Here is a 19,787-nt window from a genome sequence, read left to right as displayed (position 1 = left end):
GACAGTATCTAATTCGTCTCAATGGAAAAGATGGATACTACCTTCAGGTGGGTAAAAATGTTTTCAAGAAAATTGATTATTAGCTGTATTATTACAAGTATTGAACATTGTATTGTAAACTCAAACTAATCAGAATATTGTGGCAATGTGCTTTCTTATTCCTTCTTTCAGAAACAAGTGACCATGATGTGCCTGAGCCTACAGAGCTGCAAGCTGGTCATCTGGACACCAAGCGAGCACATAGAAGTGGACATTCCATTTGATAAAGACTACACAGATGCACATGTGCAACAGCTGAAGAAGTTGTGTCTATTTGCTAGAAATTAGCTCTCCTCTCAGATTTACAAGAGCTGTACACATTTGAAGTATGTTGTCAATTTTAGGGAACAAACTATTAGGCACAGTTTGTGAGATAATCTTGTACACATTAAGACGCCTTATTGCTCCTTCCACATGAATACAGACATTAGCAATGCGTCGTGTGCGAGTGACCTGCTCATTTGTCAACTGGCATTGCTTGAGTGTAAATGCTGGTAAGACCAAGCGTACATTCCGTTCCTCTAGCAAGTCCCTAATTGTGAATCCACGGTCCCCCATCACCTCATCTCCAGCACGCAAATGGTCGAGAAACCATGAGTTCTGTGTTATGAACCTATCGCTACATTTCCCACCATAAGCCTCTGAAATGAACACAACCATTCCTGATGGACCAGTTGCTACTAGATATTTTACAGTATTACTGGCATAGTAGTGACTGTGAGATTCAGTTCTTGAGTCCAGATTTTTAGTCTTTTGCAAAATACTTTCTGTGCAGTCAATAAAACAATTTGTGTTTGAAAAAGTCTCCCGAAAAACCTGTGGCATAGTAGCCTTAATCGTCTCACGAGGCAGCCATGGAATGAGATCCTTGGTGTGCTCAGCAATCTATCCAGGATTTCAGTGTTTTACTGACCTGTCCGGGTGACCTTTTGAAGCGTCTTGCTATATCAGCTATAACAAAGTTCTGTATAAGTTTCATTAGTGTCAACAGAATTTGGCCTACAACCGGCATTGTTGATGATGTGGGGGCAAAACCTTGTAAGCAAGACACAAGAGTGTTGAATCCTTGTAGTGGAATTCCTGTGTACAGCAGACAGTCTGCATCATCTTTCAATGTAACATCTGTAGTGGAATCCCTGTGTGCAGCAGACAGTCTGCATCATCTTTCAATGTAACATCTACAACAGACAGTGACCTCTCAGGGGCTGGTGCAGTTATCATGCCGCATGTGATGATAGGTTCTTTGGAATAGGTGTGGTCCTCCATTGCTGGGTCTGACCACTGTGTTTGGGCATCATGGAAGGTCTTTGAAATAGGACCTGGCTCCTCAGAAACCTCCACCACACCAGGCTCATCTGCAGGTGATGATTAGTTGAATATGAATATAGATGATTAGTTCATGAGATGATCTGGTAAGGATCTGGAAAAGCAAATACACTGATTAGGGATACTTTTAAAAACATTTTAAACTCCCTGTGCCTTACTTATAGCATTTACCAGACTATTATCTACTGCACTCTAAACCCAGTGGGATACATAGACTAGGTTTAATATTTTCCAAATAAATATTCTGTGTCTATTAACTAGAACAGTTAATGAAATTAACACCTGCCAAATACAGGGTAAATGTTGGCTGTGGCAGGTAAACATTTCAGGTCACCTGCCACCATGGCAGATAGGTTATTCTTCTATTAATATTATTATAAATTAAGAATAATCATGGATTATGGTTCCACAATATGTGTCATATTTCTAATGTCAGGTAGCCTACCACTGACTCAGTGTTTACAATTATAAAGCGTTTAACATAGATTTAATGAGTGGCAGATTTAAAAAAAAAGTGGCTGGTAGAAATTAAAGAGATTAATTAGACTCGAAGCTATCGTAGTCAGATTCTAGTAACAAAAACTGAAGACAAACACGCGATATCAAAACTAGTCAACATACCTGTTCTTGTGACATGTCTGTCAACCCTCCTGCTGAGGCGACGTCTCTTCTCTGGTGGCCTCTCATAACCCTGAAAGAGCGTTGGGTATGGGTTATCCTGCGTTGGCGTCTTATCAACAAAGCGAAACGAGCAAGCATCCAACTTTTTTTGGAGACAATTTCGATTCGTCATCATTTGGGAAGCGATGGAAACTGTACAATCTCTGACAGGAACATTCTGATATAGTTTTAGGTTTATGGTCGAAGCAATCCAATTAAAGCCAATCATGAAGTTTTGTCTGGTTGTATGTACAACCACGAACAACACATGTTGTCCCTGAGCTCCGTAACATTTCAACATCTAGCGAGTGAACATCTTATTATTGCTTATCCCAGTTGGCTAGCTTCTAAAACCAAAAATACCGTCGGCCAACTCAGTACTTCGCTACTTCCGCCGGAAGTGCCACCCATAATCGTTTCCCCAGTAACCTCCCGAAGAAACTTGTGGACAGGCAGAAACTCAAACAGGACGTACACGTGCTAAGATCTATCCAACGCTGGTCTATTCAATCGCAATCCATGCTTCAAGATTGTTTTGATCATGCGGACTGGGATATGTTCCGGGTAGCCTCGGATAATAACATTGATGTATACACGGACATGGTGACTGAGTTCATCAGGAAGTGTATAGGGGATGTTGTTCCCACTGTGACTATTAAAGGTTACCCAAACCAGAAACCGTGGATATATGTCAGCATTCGCGCTAAACTGAAAGTGCGAACCACCACATTTAATCATGTTAAGGTGACTGGGAATATGGTCGAATTACAAACAGTGTAGTTATTCCCTCCTTAAGGTAACTTCTTAGGGATAGCCCCCTTTTTTTACATTTTCGCCTAAAATGACAGGATATGCATATTCTTGGCACCATTTGAAAGGACACACTTTGAAGTTTGTGGAGATGTGAATTGAATGTAGGAGAATATAACACAATATATCTGGTAGAAGAAAATACATTTTTTTCTACCACCGTCTTTCAAATGCAACAGAAAGGTCCCAGTTCTAGCCATCACTCTGGTTGTAATTCCGATGGTGTCCACAAGATGGCAGCAGTGTATGTGCAACGTCTCAGATGGATACCTTGAAATATGAGCGAACTACATTACATTTAGTGTGAAGTCACCCAGGTACATTTGGGCAAATTGTGAAGGAAACATTTGCATTCATATTACATTTGTCTGCAGGAATATCGTCAAATCTGTATACTTGGACTTTGATTTAGCTTCCAGTATTAGTAGCCATATTATAAGTTTGCAAAACAATCAGTTTTCATAACTTCATAACTCTGAATATTCTTATCATTTTTGTCCATAAATGAAAAGGCATGCTGTCGCACAAGGTTAGCACAGCAACATTTTACGACAGGTACAGGGTTTCCGGATACTCCCATAAAGCCCAGCTCATTGGCTATCTATTTAGCTTTGTTTGACCCCACTTGGTACTTATTTGACAAAGTTAGAGTCGATCAAGTTAAGACCGCCCGCGTCTTCGGCGTGCCATGAAGGCGTCGCTCTCTGACCAAATTTGGTGTCCTATAGGATATACTACACCCCTAATGATATAGTGAAGTCTGGTTACGTTCTAGGATCTCTGAGGAATACATATGAATGTGATTTGACTGGTTGAAACAACGTTTAGGGTTAGATTTTCACCGATTCCTTTCTTTGCAAATTGAATGAGTGGAAATACAAAATCGATCGTGCATGCTATATGGACCTTTTTAGGATATGAAAAAGGATTTTATCTAACAAAACGATACTTCATGTTATCTCTGGAACCCTTTGGATGATAAATCAGAGCAAGATTTCAGAGGTGAATTTATCAAACCTATCGCGGTGAAAAAAACTGAAAAAAGACTGAAAAACAGCTTCCATCTCAAGGCCATCAGACTGTTAAATAGACATCACTAGCCGGCTACCAACCGGTTACCCAACCCTGCACCTTAGAGGCTGCTGCCCTGTATACATAGACATGGAATCACTGGTCACTTTAATAACTGAACACTAGTCACTTGAATAATGTTTACATACTGCTTTACTCATCTCATATGCATATATTGTATTCTATTCTACTGTATTTTAGCCAATGCCACTCCGACATTGCTCATCCTAATATTTATATTTTTCTTAATTCCATTATTTTACTTTTAGATGTGTGTGTATTGTTGTGAATTGTTAAATATTACTACACTGTTGGAGCTAGGAACACAAACATTTCACTACAACCTCAATAACATCTGCTAAATATGTGTACGTGACCAATAACGTTTAATTTGATTTAGTATAGCAAGGATTTTACAGCTTACTAATAGTGCATCTCACCACACTGTTCTGTACAAGATAAAGTGAGGTTAGCATAGTAACAGTTAATTCAAATCGGTTGATAACTGATATTGATCTCAATGATCCAGTCTAGCAATGGTGTAAACAGAAGAATTCTGTTAATCTGGAAGGGGTATTTGACAGGGGGAGGGGGAGAAAGCTGGCATATATAAACCATTGATGAATCGATGAATGCTGCTTCGGAGCTGGAAAATGGTTGCTGGCACTAGGAGTCGTAGCTGGTTGCCAATGTGGGGCCCCCTTTAGCACATGTCTGAATGTACATGGGTTGTTTGAGGACACAGTAATTTATGCTACTCGATACTGACAAAAGACAGCCAGCAAGTGAGAGAGAGGGTGCCTGGCTCTGGGAAGAAGCATGCCAGGAATTTTAAGAGCTGAGACTGCTGGCTCAGTGCTGCCTCCAGATGTGGGAAGGGAGGCTAGCCTTTATGCTGGCTAGTTACCTGGAGAGGAGAGGCTTCCGTGCATGCTACTTAGCCTGTGCACTGAGGCAGGAGGCAGGGAGGAAGGAGAGATGGACTGTGTCTCAAATCACACCCTATTCCCCATGTAGTGTACTACTTCCTATTGCTTATAGTGCACTACTTTTGACCAGAGTCATTCGTCTTCAGAGCCAAAAGTAGTTCACTGTATGGGTGTGGCTCTGAAAGTGGATAGTACTGTATGAGCAATAGGATGTGATTTGAGACAAAGCCATGGTCTCTCCCCCCACCTCTACTCTCCTTCACTTATGACAATGGCCAGGTCCTCTGTTGAGTCCATAGTTCATAGTCACGTTTTATTGACAACCATAAGCCTATAAACTAAGACTCTCCCAGACCGGTTTCAAACATGGACAACTTGCTAGCTAACATACTTATTTGCATTTTGTGTGGGTATCATCTCTACAAAATGAACAAAACCATTTTGGAACAATAGATACATAAATAAATATCCAAAGTATGAAGCCTGGTTTGATAAAATTCTATAAGACTATAGAGTTTTGTGAGCATTTTATTCGGTGTACAATATATTTTGATGGTACGTGTAATGTGTAATTTGAGACCCTCAGCCTGCTATGGCTGGGGCTAGGAGAGACATTACTGAGTAATGAATGTGTGATGTGAAGGTCTGCACCTGCTGTGGGGAGCCCACAACTTCTTATCTCTCCTCAATATCTGGAGTAGGCCCATAATACCTGTGAATCACTTCCAGCTCCACTAAGACAGCAGCAGCAGACAACAGTCGAGCTAGTTGGGATCCTAAGGTAGGCAGGGCTAGAGGCACCACTGGGATTTTCAAATAAACTTTACCATTAGGAACGATGCACACAAGCATGCATGCACACATGCACACACATGCACACACTGTGTAGAGCAGTGTGGCAACTAAATTGGGTAGGTCGGGCTTATAGTAGTGTCTGGAATGGAATTAATGGAACGGTATCAAACACATCAAACACATGATTTCTACGTGTTTTAATACCATTCCATTTATCCCATTCCAGCCATTATTATGAGCAGTCCTCCCCTCACCAACCTCCTGTGGGGTAGAGGAGAGGGTATCTGCCCAGAAGATCAGAGGCTGTCAGCTAGGTGCATCTCAATCACTATCTACAACTGCAGAGATACTGTGTGTCTGTATACTCTTAGAAAAAGGGTTCCAAAAAAATAAGGATTTTCCATGGAACCCAAAAGGGTTCTTCAAAGGGTTCTCCTATGGGGACAGCCGAAGAACTGTTTTAGGTTCTAGATACCACCTTTTGTTCTATGCAGTGAGTGTCGGGAATTGTAAATATTCACCCTGACTCTCTCCATCATACTGTAAGCTTGTACGACGGTCCAGATTTCTGTTGATATTGAGAGTCGAACTTGGGAGAGAGTTTGCTGGCTTCGCTTTCCTCAAAACACATGTTTCCCATTAATTGCCGAAGGGAACGTTTTCCAATTAGAAGAGCCTGGGGGATGCGTAAAATAGTGGAGGATTCCGCTAAAAAGACAAGGTCTCTAAATTGTATTCTATCACACATAAAATCAGAGCTCTGTTATCTTGATGCAAACTACAGTATGGTTTTAAAGACCTCCAACTCTCAACCTATAGACCCCATTTCTCCGAAAAAGAAAAGGTATTCTTTAAAACAATAGGGTTGGTAGGTATATGACAGCTTTGAAAAAATCCAAAACTGAATTGATGCTGAACATTGCATTCGTTGTGGTACTAGACCAGATGCTGCCCACATAGTAAGTTGTGAGGTTATGGGTTGATAATAATCACATGAAAATGTTCTGTGAGTTTTCCTGACAGATCTACAGTACACAGTATGATGACAGAGTGGTTCAAAAGACTAGCGACACTTAGACCTGAACCACAATACCCCTCACACTCTGTCTGTCTGTCTGTCTGTCTGTCTGTCTGTCTGTCTGTTTCTCTCTCTCTCTGTCTATCTGTCTCTCTCTCTCTCTGTATATCTGTCTGTCTGTCTCTCTCTCTCTGTCTCTGTCTATCTGTCTCTCTCGCTCTCTCTCTGTCTATCTGTCTCTCTCTCTCTCTCTCTCTCTCTCAATTTTTTCAATTCAATTTGCTTTATTGGCATGACGTAACAATGTACATATTGCCAAAGCTTACTTTGGATATTTACCATATTAAAATAATAAGAATCAAAATTGTCAACAGGACAACAGTAACAACAATAACCAAGGGTCAAAATAACCATACGTTGAACAATAACAATAAGCATAGAGGACATGTGCAGGTTGGTTGATCTGTCAGACACTGTCCCTCATCTTATGGTAGGCAGCAATGTAGTGTGCTGCCAACCCACAGCTCTCTGCGTCCTCCCCCAACAGGACAGGGTAGCCTATCCTCATCAGAGAGGTCTGTGAAACCTTGAATAAGGGTTTCAAATTTGGAGAAATGACTGTCTCTAATTGTTTTATATTTTTGACATTTTGTCAGGAAATGCAGCTCCGTCTCAGGTTCTGCTGTGTTGCAGTGGTTGCACAGCCTTTCCTCTACAGGGGAGCCAGGTTTTCCTGTGTCTACCCTCCTCAATGGCAAGGCTGTGCTCACTGAGCCTGTACTTTGTCAAGGTTTTTCTAAGGTTTTGATCAGTAACCATGGTCAAATATTTAGCCACGGTGTAATGTCAATTTAGGGCCAGATAGCACTGCATTTTGCTTTGTGTTTGTGCTTGTGTTTCCCAATAAGAAATGTAGTTTTGTGTTTGACTGTGTTGTAATTTGTTTTATTCTGATTGATTGGATGTTCTGGTCCTGAGGCTTCAGTGTGTTAGCAGAACAGGTTTGTGAACTCAGCCCCAGGACCAGCTGGATGAGGGGACTCTTTTCTTTGCTCAGCTCTTGGTATTGCAAGGCTTGGTAATGATATGAGAGGGGGTCACTGTATTTTAGATGTTTCCAAAACTTAATTGCTTGTAAAGGCACGGGGACGAAGACCAAACAAACATGTACACAAAACACAGGGTTGAAACCCAAAACAAAAGAGTGAGGAGTACCTTGAATAAATACAGAAACGCATAATGATCATCACACGGGACGAGACCCGTAATCATCTGCACAATCCACAATGGCACAAATGCCAAAACACACAGCACAGGTACTCACACGCACCAACGGACATAGTAACAATAATCGACAGCACCATGGTGAACAATGGGCACATACTGTATATACAAATACAATCAGTGGGAATAGGGGCCAGGTGTGCGCAATGAAAGTTCTAGAGGGATCCGTGACAACCCTACACCTCGCTGCCATAAAGTGAAATTGGTTCAATGACACATTCAATTCGTTTTAGCCAAATTTTAATAGGTATTTCAATTTGATTTAGTTTTTTAATGGCGTAGAATGCCCTGCGTGCTTTCTATCTCAGTTCATTCACAGCATCATTAAGGTGTCCAGTTGAGCTTATTTTTTTTAAAACCTAAGTAATTGTAGTGTGTGCAGTACTCTATATATTTTGTACCAATTGAGAACTTTGGTCTAATTCCCTGATCTCTCTCTCTCTCTCTCTCTCTCTCTCTCTCTCTCTCTCTCTCTCTCTCTCTCTCTCTCTCTCTCTCTCTCTCTCTCTCTCTCTCTCTCTCTCTCTCTCTCTCTCTCTCTCTCTCTCTCTCTCTCTCTCTCTCTCTCTCTCTCTCTCTCTCTCTCTCTGCTTTATTGGCATGGGAAACATATGTTAACATTGCCAAAGCAAGTGAAGTAGATAATATACAAAAGTGAAATAAACAATTAAAATGAACAGTAAACATTACACTCACAGAAGTTCCAAAAGAATAATAGATTACAAATGTCATATTATGTATATATACAGTGTTGTAACGATGTGCAAATGGTTAAAGTACAAAAGGGAAAATAAATAAACATAAATATGCGTTGTATTTACAATGGTGTTTGTTCTTCACTGGTTGTCCTTTTCTTGTGGCAGGTCACACATCTTGCTGCTGTGATGGCACACTGTGGTATTTCACCAAGTACAGTGGGGGAAAAAAGTATTTGATCCCCTGCTGATTTTGTATGTTTGCCCACTTACAAAGAAATGATCAGTCTATAATTTTAATAGTAGGTTTATTTGAACAGTGAGAGACAGAATAACAAGAAAAAAATCCAGAAAAACGCATGTCAAAAATGTTATAAAATGATTTGCATTTTAATGAGGGAAATAAGTATTTGACCCCTCTGCAAAACATGACTTAGTACTTGGTGGCAAAACCCTTGTTGGCAATCACAGAGGTCAGACGTTTCTTGTAGTTGGCCACCAGGTTTGCACACATCTCAGGAGGGATTTTGTCCCAGTCCTCTTTGCAGACTGGCTAGGCCACTCCAGGACCTTAGTGTGCTTCTTCTTGAGCCACTCCTTTGTTGCCTTGGCCATGTGTTTTGGGTCATTGTCATGCTGGAATACCCATCCACGACCCATTTTCAATGCCTTGGCTGAGGGAAGGAGGTTTTCACCCAAGATTTGACGGTACATGGCCCCGTCCATCGTCCCTTTGATGCGGTGAAGTGGTCCTGTCCCCTTAGCAGAAAAACACCCCCAAAGCATAATGTTTCCACCTCCATGTTTGACGGTGGAGATGGTGTTCTTGGAGTCATAGGCATCATTCCTCCTCCTCCAAACATGGCGAGTTGAGTTGATGTCAAAGAACTCCATTTTGGTCTCATCTGACCACTACTCTTTCACCAGTTGTCCTCTGAGTCATTCAGATGTTCATTGGCAGACTTCAGACGGGTCTGTATATGTATTCTTGAGCAGGGGGACCTTGCGGGCGCTGCAGGATTTCAGTCCTTCACGGCGTAGTGTGTTACCAATTGTTTTCTTGGTGACTATGGTCTCGGCTGCCTTGAGATCATTGACAAGATCCTCCCGTGTAGTTCTGGGCTGATTCCTCACCGTTCTCATGATCACTGCAACTCCACGAGGTGAGATCTTGCATGGAGCCCCAGGCTGAGGGAGATTGACAGTTCTTTTGTGTTTCTTCCATTTGCGAATAATCGCACCAAATGTTGTCACCTTCTCACCAAGCTGCTTGTTGATGGTCTTGTAGCCCATTCCAGTCTTGTGTAGGTCTACAATCTTGTACCTGACATCCTTGGAGAGCTGTTTGGTCTTGGCCATGGTGGAGAGTTTGGAATCTGATTGATTGATTGCATCTGTGGACAGGTGTCTTTTTTACAGGTAACAACACTCCCTTTAAGAGTGTGCTCCTAATCTCAGCTCGTTACCTGTATAAAAGACACCTGGGAGCCAGAAATCTTTCTGATTGAGAGGGGGTCAAATACTTATTTCCCTCATTAAAATGCAAATCATTTTATAACATTTTTGACATGCGTTTTTCTGGATATTTTTGTTGTTATTCTGTCTCTCACTGTTCAAATAAACCTACTATTAAAAGTATAGACTGATCCTTTCTTTGTCAGTGGGCAAATGTACAAAATCAGCAGGGGATCAAATACTTTTTCCCCCACTGTAGATATAGGAGTTTATGAAAATCGGGTTTGTTTTCGAATTCATTGTGGATCTGTGTAATCTGAGGGAATGTGTCTCTAATATGGTCATACATTTGGCAGGAGGTTAGGAAGTGCAGCTCAGTTTCCACCTCATTTTGTGGGCAGTATGCACATAGCCTGTCTTCTGCCTACAGTGGCCTTTCTCAATAGCCGGCTAAGCTTTCCTTAAGTCTGGGTCAGTCACAGTAGTCAGGTATTCTGCCACTGTGTACTCTCTAGTACACAGTGGGGCCAAATAGCAGTCTAGTTTGCGAACCCCAGACCTCACAACCATAAAGGGCAATGGGTTCTATAACTGATTAAAGTAATTTTTGCCAGATCCTAATTGGTATGTCGAATTTTATGTTCCTTTGATGGCATAGAAGGCCCTTCTTGCCTTGTCTCTCAGATCGTTCACAGCTTTGTGGAAGTTACCTGTAGTGCTGATGTTTAGGCCAAGGTATGTATGTGTGCTCTAGGGCAATGGTGTCTAGATGGAATTTGTATGTGTGGTCCTGGCGACTGGACCTTTTCTGGAACACCATTATTTTGGTCTTACTGAGATTTACTGTCAGGGCCCAGGTCTGGCAGAATCTGTGCAGAACATCTAGGTGCTGCAGTAGGCCCTCCTTGGTTGGTGACAGAAGCACTAGATCATCAGCAAACAGTAGACATTTGACTTCAGATTCTAGTAGGGTGAGGCCGGGTGCTGCAGACTGTTCTAGTGCCCTCGCCAATTCGTTGATACATATGTTGAAGAGGGTGGGGCTTAAGCTGTATCCCTGTCTCACACCACGGCCTTGTGGGAAGAAATGTGTGTTTTTTGGCGATTTTAACCGCACACTTGTTGTTTGTGTTCATGGATTTTATAATGTCGTATGTTATTCCCCCAACACCCCTTTCCATCAATTTGTATAACAGACCCTCATGCCAAATTGAGTCGAAGGCTTTTTTTTTTATCAACAAAGCACGAGAAGACTTTGCCTTTGTTTTGGTTTGTTTGTTTGTCAATTAGAGTGTGCAGGGTGAATACGTGGTCTGTTGTATGATCATTTGGTAAAAAGCCAATTTGACATTTGCTCAGTACATTGTTTTCACTGAGGAAATGTACGAGTCTGTTGTTAATAAATAATGCAGAGGATTTTCCCAGGGTTGCTGTTGACGCATATCCCACGGTAGTTATTGGGGTCAAATTTGTCTCTACTTTGTGGATTGGGGTGATCAGTCCTTGGTTCCAAATATTGGGGAAGATGCCAGAGCTAAGGATGATGTCGAAGAGTTTTAATATAGCCAATTGGAATTTGTTGTCAGTATATTTTATAATTTCATTGAGGATACCATCAACACCACAGGCCTTTTTGGGTTGGAGGGTTTTTATTTTGTCCTGTAGTTCATTCAAGGTAATTGGAGACTCCAGTGGGTTCTGGTAGTCTTTAATACTTGATTCTAAGATTTGTATTTGATCATGTATATGTTTTTACTGTTTGTTCTTTGTTAAACAGCCAAAAAGATTGGAAAAGTGGTTTACCCATACATCTCCATTTTGTACAGATAATTCTTTGTGTTGTTGTTTGTTTAGTGTTTTCCAATTTTCCCAGAAGTGGTTAGAGTCTATGGATTATTCAATTACATTGAGCTGATTTCTGATGTGCTGTTCCTTCTTTTTCCGTAGTGTATTTCTGTATAGTTTTAGTGATTCACCGTCATGAAGCCATAGAATCAGGTTTCTTGGGTCTCTATGTTTTTGGTTGGACAGGTTTCTCAATTTCTTTCTTAGGTTTTTGCATTCTTCCTCAAACCATTTGTCATCTCTCTCTCTCTCTCTCTCTCTCTCTCTCTCTCTCTCTCTCTCTCTCTCTCTCTCTCTCTCTCTCTCTCTCTCTCTCTCTCTCTCTCTCTCTCTCTCTCTCTCTCTCAGACTGGTGACACTTTGACCAGAACCCAAATACCCCTCTCTCTTTTTCTCTCCCTCCCATTCTCTGTGTCTCTCCATCGTGCCAGGCCCCTGCTGGACTGGCTTTGTTTCTTAATAGGGGCTAATACTCAACCCTGGCTCCTTCCGTGGGGACGGGCCCTATGAATACCCCCAGTGTGTGCCTGCTCCCTCTCTCTGTTCCTGCTCATTCTCTCAGGGAATGCCAATGCCATGAGGTAAGGAGCCTTTGTACCTCCCAGACCAGAGCAACACACACACACACTCACATGCACATGCAAACACACAAACACACACACACACACACACACTGTTCACATGGTGCCAACGGCCCTCAGAAGGAACTATTGTAAACTCACTCACACTTTCAAGCAGTACTGAATGTCCTGCAGAAAGTGTTTAAGCAGGGGTAGAACTTAGGAAGCGCATTAATTTAAAAAAAATCCCAACGTGCTCATTGTCCGAATCAATGAAGATATCGAAGGTCGGATTCCCTCCCAGGCTGATGGGGAAAAAAGGAAGGATGATTCCGTAAGAGCTGTAACACTTTGTAAGACATCAAACTATATCAAATTTGACATCATTGCGCTTAAACGTCGATAACCTTTTGGCTTTCGCATACTGTGTTAAGAGCTCTCATGGTTTCGAGGTGTCCTCAATCCCACAATACCTCTTCATGGGCTCTGAACAGCCACAGACCACACAGTGAGTGAGTTTATTAAAATGGCCCCTGAGAGGGGTGAAGGGGGCAGTGTGTACCCCTGAGAGGGCATCCAAGGCGGTCATTGTGTTCACTGGTATAGGTACTATGTTGGAGGAGCATCATCTCAGGCTAAACCAGGCCAGGCCAGACCAGGCCAATCTAAACAGGCTGCTAACAGAATGCTGAGCCAGACATGTCTTTGTGCTGTGACTTCCTCTCTCGCAGGAGGGCTTCACATACCCCCCCTCTCTCTGTCTCTCTCTCTCTCTCTCTTTGTCACTCTCTCTCTCTCAGCTCTTCTCTTCTTTGGAGGTGGAATCTTTCCCAAGGTCAGTACCAGTGCTTTCAAAGGATGAGAGAGAGAAAGAGAGAGAAAGACAGAGAGAGAGAGAGAAAGAGGGTTGTGTCCTCAATTCACATACAACAGGACTAGAGACCTCCTTGTGGACAAGGCATTGGAAGGGTTTGAGAAGGGTTTTGGACTGGAAACTTAGGTTTTGTGGTTCAATGGAACTGAACAGAGGGACGAATGACTTTCAGCTCTTCTGTAATGTTTGGTCATGCTAAACAGGTGACCCACATCTGATTGGAATACAGTAATTCCCTTTACCTAGTCATTTCAATTGCTGACATATAGTATTTCTGAGAAAACCTCACATAACTTTACAATACATTATATGTACAGTCGGAAAGCACATAAGGCAGAATAATACTGAGTATGAATCAAAGTAGGGAAAACATAGTCACAGAGCGTTTCAGAGTAGGCCTGGGTATCATGATCCTAGCCATATTATCATATACTGGAACAAAATGATGACATCCTCTCAAAGGGAATTCAAACAGTGGGATTAGAGAGAACATGCACTGACCTGCCTCCACTCGTCTCTCTCTCTCAGTCTCTCCTCAGTCCACAGCCTCTAGAGTACAGCATCTGCAAATGGCAACAAAGGTCTGGTCAGATCAGATGAAACAGGCCAAAGTACAGAATTAAATAGAACATTGTCTCTATAGTATATTGGCCAAAGCATATGGGAAAAATATAAATAAAAAACATGGAAAATCTTCCAGGAAATAATGTACGGTACCATATCATCATATCAACCCATGTGACCCTACAGCGCTGTGTATACCATTAGTGATGGACCATGTGACCTTGCTGCGGCGGTATAGCTGAGCAGGTTGTTGATTCGTTGGGCTAATGGAGGGGAATACAGTATATTGAGAATAACACTTCCCACTGCTCATTTGCATGAATGCAAATTAATAGCATATCGAAAACTACAAGCAAAGAATTCAAGTAACACTACGTCCATGTAATACCACAAGACACAGGATATTTCAGGACTTTTCCCGAAATGACAGCGAAATGACAAACTCCCACTTAGTCTTTAAAATGCACTTGATGCCATGACACTAGGAGAGCCTTCGACAGTCAATTGAGCAGCACTAGTATCTCAATCAAAAGCTCTTAACAGACTCCCTTAACAGACTTGCGTTGACTCTTTCTTTTGACGTAGGCTACTTCACATACTCAGCCTGTGACCTCTGCACATAATAAAACCCAACTAATTATCCTCAATGCATGAAGTACCAAGAGAGCATCGTCTGTTCCAGGTTGGCTAGGCTCTGGGCTCTACAAATAATCCTGTGAGGTCTGCTAAACTCTGGGTTCTACACATATTCCTGAGGTTGGCTAGGCTCTAGGTTCTACACATAATCCTGTGACAGCATGGCGGGAAGACATCAAAAGAAGAACCAAAGTAGAGACAAGGAAAAAGATTGTACCCCAGGGAAATGTCAGCATGGATGGTATCATAAATGGTACCTCTCTGATGACCCGAATGAATGGTATAGGACTATGTTCACTATTGTTGGTGTTCATCTCTGGCATTGTCTCCAACCTTGGCTGGTAGCTCTCCTAGCTCCCTAGCAGTTTGGTTGTTGGCATATTCTTATTTACTGCTTATTGTTGTGTTATTATGTATTTATGTAGGTACGGTCAAATAAAGTGTTACCTAATGTAGGCTTTTAATGGCCGCCTAAAATATAGCTGTCTCAGGAGTGACACACAGAGAAGGTTAGGACATTTTCTATCTAAGTACACCGCAACATGTTCAGTCCCAACCCAGATGGAAATCGGGGTCAGTGGTGTTTATGAGAAAGGGACTGTGACCGCTTGATGTACAAAGAGTTCTGAAGAGAAAAAGACACAAAATTACACTGGTGTTTCTTAAACATATTGTTCCTGTTTTAACCTCCAATAATGTGTTTGATCTATTTTGGGAAAAGCGTTAAAAGCAACATTTGCTGACTCCGACAAGAGTTGAGTGGAGGAGGCCATCACAGCCCCCTGTCTCATTAAAGACAATGACCTTGATCAGCGTGATGGGACAGCTTGGCTCCAGATGAGAGGACAGCTATTTCCATCCACTCCATTTATTTGTGTGTTGGTATTAAGATACCTAACGCAGGCAGAAGGCAGCAGGCAGCACCGTGCTGATAAAGCATAAAAAGCCACTGTTTTCCCCTGGAGAGACAGCAATGGGACAAGTGGATATGTGCCAGTGACTGACTGTTCAACTGACGCCCTGGCTCGCTGGGCGCCCGACTACTTCACTGACTGACTGACTGACTGACTGGTTGGAGCTTGGCTGGATGACTGACTGACTGGTTGGATGACTGGCTGTCTGGTTGGATGACTGACTGACTGACTGGCTGCCGACTATTCCACTGATTGACTGACTGACTGACTGACTGACTGGCTGGCTGGCTGGCTGGCTGACTTACTGGCTGACCAGAGAGCTCCACTCAGCGCCATCTCCCTGCCTGCGGGGATAGACTGCTTGCGCAAGTCTAAGAGAATGCAGATCTGATAGCCCCCCTGACAAACTCACTGAGATTTTACTATGGATGGACAATGTCAGAGATACGGTATGGTATAACAGGGTCATTGTCACATATACAGCTGTAGTACATGGTATTATGTTTCTATGATAAACATGTCTGTTATATCTAGCTTCCATAGAAGAGGGAAGAGAAGCTAGCATGTAACGCTGCATTCAAATGTTACTCTGAATCTTATTTTCTAGTAGGCAAAGTCATAAATTGCTTGGTCGGTCTAATGAGATAGTTAGCCATTACAATATTATCAGAAGCTGAGCAAACTAATGTTGCCAATAACAAATTAGCTTGCTAACATTGACAATATAGTTAAACGAGCTACATAGCTACATTATTATGTTGTAAACAGCTTTGTTCCATCATCTTTTATAATCTTTCATAGAAAATGTGAATAATCAGAGCGTTTACGTAATTCCGACTTGGAGGGTCGTTCAAACAGCCGAAAATAAAAGTTTCAGATTATTCTGACACGACTTAAATGCATCACAACCACTTGCAATAAACTCACCAACAATATTTTCAGTGATACTTGCTAAAATGGTTGGAATTCATGATGATGTAAAAAACTACGATATGGAAAGCTATGGAACAGCAGCACACATGAAACTGATCATCTTTGTGCCCTCCATGTGATGGCCAATGAAAAACATAGTGGGCAATAACAAACACACAACCATGAAAAGAATCCAGTAGCACATTCCAAACAGTAACCGACAGATCTCATAGAACTCTGCACAGGCCAACCCAATATCCCCCTAGAGCTACACTTCAACAAGAATGAAAATATATGGAAAATGGGTTGCACATTTCTTGTTAGGGATTTTATGTCTAAAAATCACATATTTGGTTAAGCGGGATTGTCACTCTAGTGCAGACACCCACTGTAAATTCCAAACGGAGACAAATACTTTCTGCTCTGTTGCTTCTCTTAATTACTGGTTATACAGTACTTCTCAATCCGAATGTGGAGTGGTCAGCGTCAAACTGAGCATGATAGCAAAGCAATAATTGGTTATTCATTTTGAATCCCGATGGCCAAGGCTGAGTGGGTGCAAGCACGATCGGAATGAAAATTCATTTTCACAGAAAATATGTGGCTTCACAAAGAAATACCGCATCAATTCAGCAATGTCACATGGTAAAAGCTGGCACTATGATGCGCAGTCTCCATCTTTTTGGCCAAATGACACAAATCCTCAAGGACAGCTAGAGCCCACTAATAATAACAATCATGAAAATGGCCAGTTTCTGAATCTCAGAAAATAGCAGTGCTTAGTCAGTGAGATTCCATAATGTTTCCATAATCTGCATTTAATCACATTTAGAAACTTTTCAGAGGAGTTACATATTAATGGCAGATTTATTTGTGCAAGAGATTAACCAAGGGGAGCAGTGGTCCTGGAGAAATGTTTGTTCCTTTAGTTTTTGGGGAGTTTCAAGTCTTTTTTTGAAGTTTCAAGTCAGCTAGAGAAGGCAAGAGCAAGCATTTCAATAACTCAATTTCTTCTTTATTTTGATATGACTTGTTTAATAATTCAATACTTGTCACAGATACCGAGTAACATCTGCTATGACCTCAAATCAAAATCAAATCAAATCAAATGTATTGGTCACATACACATATTTAGCAGATGTTATTGCGGGTGTAGCGAAATGCTTGTGTTCCTACCTCCAACAGAGCAGAAATATCTAACAATTCACAACAATACACACATCTAAAAGTAAAATAAATATATAAATATTAAGACGAGCAATGTCGGAGTGGCATTGACTAAATACAGTAGAATAGAATACAGTATATACATATGATATGAGTAAAGCGGTATGTAAACATTATTAAAGTGACCTTGTTTAAAATATCTGATTATGATCAACTAAACTGTGACAACTTTATTTGAAATAAGCACTAAAGATATGTCTAGAGAGAAGGACTGTCATGGCAAAATCTTTCAGCGCTGACATACTGTAGTGTTTGCGTGCAGCGATGTTTAACATTGACAGACATCTTAACTGCTGTTGGCTGTACTATAAATATACAGCTGTAGTACATGGTATTATGTTTCTATGATAAACATGTCTGTTATATCTAGCTTAGCTGCAGAAGAACGCACATCTGCACAGTTTCACATACTTTGGTTTCACACTTTCTCATTTAATGACATGTGCCACTCATCCTGACAACCCATTCATCCGTAAAGCAGCACACTGTCGTAAACCATAACAACGTACAGTACGACGTACAGTACATCGTACCATACATGACATTTCCCCCCCTTCCAAAACCAGGAACTGGTACTGTACCATATATAAAAATGTCCATAGGGCAAGAACCTAGAGTGATACCTGTAAGAACTAGCCCGAACTAGCCAGTTCAGTCCATTAACCTGGAGGTTGACTAAGACACCTAACAGAGCTTAAGAATGAGAGGAGGTTAAGTAGTCCCCCAGATGATCAGGGAGAGTTCGTGCCCGCATACGCCGTTCTTCAGCCGCCACCGCTTGTGGCTCTGGCCCTTGGGGAGCCCACAGAGGCTGGGGCTCGGGTGGTAGCAGTGGAGAATGTCCATCAGGTTGCGTCCAGAATGAGGCCATTTTGTTGCACTGCTGATGCCGTCGGGCTTGGACCAAGTCTGGCTTCTTCACCCTGTGTGGCTTGTTGAAACGCTGTTTCATTTGGTGCCTGGTCACTGCCTGCTTTTCTTGGGTGTGCCTAGTCGCTGGTGCTGCTACTCTCTGTGCTACTCTCTGAGTCTGTCCAGTGGCAGTTCCATCTCACGACCTAGCATGAGAGATGCCGGGGAGACCTGTGTTTTGTGTGTTTGCTTGCTCTGTAGTGCATTAGCATTTGGTTCAAGGCAGTTTGGAACGTGCACCTCTGGACCTCTGATGCCGTTCTTCAGCGTTCCAACAGGTTGTAGTAGGCCTCACGGATGTGTTTGATTCCCTTGTTGCTGAGATAGGAAGAGAACTCGACAGAGGTTAGCTGGGGCCCATTGTCCGTGGTGAAGATGAGGGGTAGGCCCCACCTCGTGAACAGGCTATTTAGGATGTCCACGATGGCCTGTGCTGTGACAGTTCCGACAGGAACCACTTCTGGCCACTTAGAGTGGTCATACGCCACCACTAGGAAGCGCTGAGGGTGAGGGACTGCGTGCCCATGGATCTCGCCACAGATATCCAGCTTGATGTGATCCCAGGGGCGGGATGGGCTTCAATGTCGTGGTCGATGTCTGGCCACCACACAAGGTCTTAGCTGCTTGACCTTCACTATGCCCAAGTGAGCTTTGTGCGCCATGGATAGAACACACCCACACAGGCCACTCGGGACCACAGTAAAAAAACCTTCGAGAGACACAGACTTCTTCCCAGCAAGTAAGTTTGTGATGCACCCTGGCGAAAGGCGCCAGCTCTTCCATTACACGTGGCACTGTGGTCTGAGAGTAGTGGGGCAGAAACCGGAGGCAGTAGGCTGTCATGCCCAAGAACGAGGCCACATGAGAGGCTGAGGTCGGTGGACGGCTTTAATGTTCGACATGATTGGGGCAATGCCTTTGGCCGATAGGCGGAACCCCACAAATTTGACGGCTGGAGCTGCAAAGGTGCACTTTCCACCATTCAGGGTCAGGTTGTTCCTTAGAGCACTGAATACTCTGTGGAGTCGATGGTTATAGATGCGGAGGTCAGGGCTGTGGACCACGATGTCGTTCAGATAGACTGCCACCATGGGTATTCCAGCGAGGATGGTGCTCATCACCTTCTGGAAGCAGCTGGGGGAAGAGCTAAGTCTAAAAGGAATGTGTGTGTATCTGAACACAACAGCATGTGTAACAAAGGCCGTGAGGTCTCTGCTGGCTGGGTGGAGAGGCACCTGAAGATAACCCTGACGCAGGTCGA

General features: G+C 42.5%; 1 long non-coding RNA gene across 1 annotated transcript in view; it reads right to left on the bottom strand.

Annotated features, from left to right (window-relative positions):
- Positions 1 to 289: 289 nt before the first annotated feature.
- Positions 290 to 19,787, bottom strand: part of LOC106580926 (uncharacterized) — a 55,997-nt gene continuing 36,499 nt past the window's right edge. The window contains exons 4-6 of the long non-coding RNA XR_006760982.1: positions 13,863 to 13,924; positions 1,987 to 2,056; positions 290 to 1,459 (exon numbers count right to left, since the gene is read on the bottom strand). This is a non-coding gene — a long non-coding RNA (uncharacterized lncRNA). The remainder of the gene's footprint in view (positions 1,460 to 1,986; positions 2,057 to 13,862; positions 13,925 to 19,787) is intronic.

Source organism: Salmo salar, chromosome ssa20, assembly GCF_905237065.1.
Source record: "Salmo salar chromosome ssa20, Ssal_v3.1, whole genome shotgun sequence".
Lineage (NCBI taxonomy): Eukaryota > Metazoa > Chordata > Actinopteri > Salmoniformes > Salmonidae > Salmo > Salmo salar.
The sequence above is the reverse complement of the archived record's forward strand: the minus strand, read 5'-3'. Positions and strand labels throughout refer to the sequence as shown.